The following is a 5,023-nucleotide window of genomic DNA, read 5'->3' as shown; positions in this document are numbered from 1 at the left end:
AGTGACTCCCGGAGTGACTCCCGGAGTGACTCCCGGAGTGACTCCCGTAACAAGTGTCCTGAATAGGTCAAGTCCGCCCTCTGGAAGTTCAAGACAGCAGTTTTGCTAGTTACCCTTCTGACACCACCAAGGATAGAAAACTAGAATTCTACAATTTCATGGTCATTCTGTCCAAGATAGTCTCTAGCTTTCACATCTCCCACCAGTCCTCCTCTGTTAGTGAAGAGTAGGTCTAGTGGGGCACCTCCCCTGGTAAGCTCTTGAACTAGCTGTGTCAAGAAGTCATCTTCAACACACTCTAGAAACCTCCTGGACTGCTTCTTCTGTGCAGTATTACACTTTCAGCATGTATCAGGGAAGTTGAAGTCTCCCATGAGACTTCAGTGCTGGTGATTTGTTTAACTTTTGCAAGCTGCTGATTAAGAGGTCTTTAACAGAACCCCACCAAGATGGGGTTCTGTTAAACCCCTATCCATAGACACTCAACTTTATGATTCTCAAGCTCTTCAACATCAATCAACATCAAAACACTTTCATATAAAGAGCCACACCACCACCCTTTCTATCTTGTCTATCCCTTCTGAAGAGCTTGTAGCCACCCATCACAGTACTCAATTTGTGGGAGTGATCCCACAATGTTTCAGTTATTGCAATTAGGTCATAGCTTGTCTCATGATTGCTTCTAGCTCCTCCTCTTTGCCCATGGTGCATGCACTGGTGTAGATGCACTTCAGATGAGACATCTGCCTCACCCCCAGCTTCAGCATTTTTCCCCAAGGCACTTCTCTGGTGAGCCCTGTTTTACCCCCTTCCCCCATCATAGCTAGTTTAAAGCTTTCTGTGAAAGTCCTGCTAGCTCCTGTGCTAGGATTCATTTCCCCCTTTGAGACAGGTGAGTTCCATCCATTGACAAGAGGTCGAGTAAACTGCTCCATGGTCAAAGAACCCAAAGTTCCTGTCTTGACACCAGCCTCTCAGCCTTTTACTCATTACCTGTGTTTTCCTAGCCTGCTCCATGTCCCTCACCTCCCTAGAAGGAATAGAACAAAACAGGACTTGTGCTCCCATTCCTTGAACTATTCGCCCTAAACACCTGAAATCTCTTTTGAGTTTTAAGGCTTCTCTGAGTGATTTCATCACTGCCCGCCTGAACTATGAGTAATGTGTAGTAATCAGTGGGGTGAACCAGCTCTGGGAGTTTTCTAGTTATGTCCCTGACCCAGGTCCCAGTGAGGCAGCACACTTTCCCTACGGCTCAGGTCTGGTCTGCAAATGGGGCCCTACCTTCCTCTGAGAAGGGAGTCGCCTGCCACAGCCACCCTTCTTTCTTTCCTGGCAGAGGCAGTCTGAATGTGTGGAATCAACTGCTTTGTCCTTGGTAACCTCTTAGGGGAACCTTCTTGTGCCTCCCCACTTACCTCTACTTCAATGTCCAATGGTACACACCTATTGCTTAGGGGGATCTGGGGATGTGAAGGAAGGAGAGGGGGAGGTTTGCCTGTGGTACCGAGCAGGGACCCTCTCCCAACCCTCCCCACCTCTCAGGTTGCCCCCCCCCACACCTGACAGGGACAAGACAGGGTGTCCACCACCAATTGTGGGGTATCTCCCTAGCACCTTTCCCTCTGGCATGCCAGGGAGCTTACTCCACCAGCTGATCTGCTCACAGTCCATGATGGCCCTCAGTCTCTCAACCTGGTCTCTCAGCTCTGCCACCACGTGGAGCAGACCTTCCACCTGCTTGTACCTCACGCAAGTGCAGTACCTGCCTCCCTCCCCCAGCAGCAGGCTCTGGCACTTCCTGCAGCCAGAGACCTGTATGGCCATGGTTCTAGACAGGCCTTCCCTTTGGGTCACCACAGCTTTTTCTGGGCCAAGCTCTGCCTGGTGGAGACCATGGCAAAAACGGCGTTCACAGACACTGCCAGCAGATAGGGTTGACTTGAAAGGGAGGAGGGGCAGAACCCCTGTGCCCTGCCGCATAGGCTCCCACACCCACCCCTGCAGCACACGGTGGGTGGTAATATTCATTGGCAAAATTTTTGCCAACAAAGATCATTTTCACTGCTTTGAAATTCCTCTGTGATTAATGAAAAATACAAATAAACCTTAGGTATACACTACCATCATGTTCCTGGCATGAAATGACAGGCCTCGTTTTTCGCATCTCTCACTGCTTGGCAAAAAGCTCTTTGAAAGTGGGGTTGCCTCCTATTCTCAGTGCACTCCTAGATGACGGATATTTCTAGATGACAAATATTTCCAAGGCACATTGCTGTCCATTACCCCTTCTTCAAGCTCTTTGGTTAAACAAGTTTTGCAGCTAGGATAAGCTATAATTGTTTTTGAAAAAGAATAAAAATGTGGTCATGTTACTTAATAAATACAGATGCAGGTGGCTGCAGGCTTATACCAAAACATACATTATCTTAGCTTGTGCTTGAACCTCTGGAAGCTTTACAGTTAAAAAAATAATAAAAAAAGCACCATTGCGTGCATGGATACCTTAAAAACTTTGTGGCTCAGCATATTAGGGAGATGGGGATTTTCATGATTCTCTAAGGTTAATGCTCCTCTGACAGGCTCCTCTTCATAGAGATCTGGGGTAGGTGTTTCCCAGCCTTCCTTGCTGGCAGCACCAGGGGCTGGCAGCTGCGCTGCTACAGGAGTACTGCTGCTCTTGCTTTATTATATAGGAGCAAATGAGACCATTTAGCTCCCCCTGGTGGAAACATACACCAATTTAGCAAACAGTTTGAGTTTGAGCTGGTTAAATCATAGGAAACTTGATTATAGAAATAATAGAAGCCAGCCAAGCGCAGGCTTATTGTCAAAAAGATAAAATTACTTATTTGAATCCCTACTGGCTAACTTTGCAAAGCTGAGGTGGCTTAACAGTTTGGGACCTTAAGCTGCATTCATCTTTCAGCTAGCACATCTTGCCACATCACCTGCTGACATAAAGTTGAGCAAGCATTGAAACTGTACAAATGGGGGAGCTGTTGCGGCTTGCACTGTATTACGTTTTAGCCTATTTTACGGTTTGCTGCACTCATAGCAAGTTCTGTTACTCCTGCCAGGCTTGTTGCTCTCTGTTGTGGAGCCTCTTTTCCTGTAGGATTTGGGGGCAGGGAGCTAAGTAACTAGATAAAGAATAACGTTGCTTAGGTATGTCTCTATGGTTCCTCAAGAAGATGGACTCTGTAGTGAGTAAAACTCTCAGCCACTAAGATTGCTATTTGAATTGGTTGTAACCCAGAGAGAAAACAGAGGAATTACATCCCAGGATGCGACAGCACAAGAATGCCTGTGATAGCCCTGAAATTTTTTTCATGGGCATGTGATGACAGTTCCAGCACATCTCATTACAGCTCACACAATTCCCTTACTCCAGCATCTCAAAACAGCTTTCTCATGGTGTGCATGCTGTGGTTTCACCCTGATGGGCAGCTGAGCGCCACCATGCCACTCTCACTCCCTCCTCAAAAGAACAGTAAGGGAAAATGGAATAGAAAACGGCTCATGGGTTGAGAGTAGGACAGGAACAGGGCTCACAAACTGCCGTCAGGTTGCAAAACGGACTTACCATAGGAAGGTTAGTACGATCATTACTAGTAGACTAGAACACTGAGAAACTGAGAGCAGGTAACACCTTCTTCTCTGTCCATTCTCTCCCATCTCATCTGCCTGAGTGGTGCAAGGGGGCTGCAGTCAGTCCAGAGCACTTCACCTTCTGCTGCTCCATGTTGCTCTCTCTCTGTCCCTGCTCCATGTGGGGTCCCTCCCACAGGATGCTGTCTTTCCCAAACGGATCCAGCAGTGGCTGCCCCCAGGCAGCAGCTCTTCAAGAACTGCTCCAACATGGGCCAATTTTTCCCCCTTTCTTTACTCTGCTCTCACAGAGGCTTTACCAGTGCTGCTCACTGGCTCAGATCTGCCCAGCAGCAGCTCCTTTTTGGAGCAGCTAGAGCTTGTTCTTGTCCAACATGGGGCAGCTTTTGGGCTCTTCTCACAGCAGCCACCCCTGCAGCCCCCCACCACAAAACCCTTGCCACTTAAGCCAAATACGTGCGTGCATGTCCTGAAATGAGAGAGGTTATTTCACACTTAGCAGAGAGGTAAAATAAACTTCTCAGGATACTATTTCAAGAAGACTATTATGCTATTGAGCAACATGTTACTTTCAAAGCTGTGTGAAGACGGTGCTTTATATTGCGTATAGTGGCTTATAAATTAATGTTTTACTTCTTTTACTTTAAGAGTTTCAGTTCTAAGGCTTCTTGAAGTTAGAGATGTCACAGTATTTAAATAGGAAGATAAAATTTTGTTTTATATGGGCCACAGTGCAGAAATGCTCATTTTTAGGTAAGCAATCAAGACATGCTAAGAAGAAGCTGCCTATCAAAATAGTCCATAAAGCTAAGCACAGAGTCCCACTACAGGGGCAGAAAGGTAGCATGCAGCAGGCTTTTGGCCAAAAGTGTGCTTGGACTGCAGCCAGAGAATGGGGAAGCAGACTCAGGCCCTGCAGGTGATTCCTGAGCTGGAATAATTGTCTGTTGTGTGAAAACTATTGCAGAGTGAGCCAGGCAGGACAGATTTTTAGAGAATTTGGATCCTGGTGAATGGCAGACATTTGTCCACTGCGTGCATACCACACGGATGTTTGTGTGGTTGCAGTCCCCACTGTCAGTTCTCCAAGGTGGAGGGGCTGTGCACAGCAGTAGAGCACTGGCAGGAAAAAGGCTTCAGCTCCTCAGTTCATTTTGCAGTAGTCCCTTGTCTCCAGACAGCTGTAGAGTCATATGGTACACGTGTGAAAATTTTGATAAACTTTTCCTTCACAATTTTCGGAGGGAAGAGGAGAAATCTTTCTGAAGGGCCATGGATTTAGGTTTGGTTAGTTTGTCAGCTGGTGTGTTGTGAGAGGGAAAGCAGGCTCAGATTAGCATGGTAATAGTGTGGTAGGGGTGTACAACTGCCTGTGTTTGTAGCCAGAAATCTGTTCTGGGCACACAGAGCT

Source organism: Oxyura jamaicensis, chromosome 4, assembly GCF_011077185.1.
Source record: "Oxyura jamaicensis isolate SHBP4307 breed ruddy duck chromosome 4, BPBGC_Ojam_1.0, whole genome shotgun sequence".
In the NCBI taxonomy this organism is placed as follows: Eukaryota; Metazoa; Chordata; class Aves; order Anseriformes; family Anatidae; genus Oxyura; species Oxyura jamaicensis.
The sequence above is the reverse complement of the archived record's forward strand: the minus strand, read 5'-3'. Positions refer to the sequence as shown.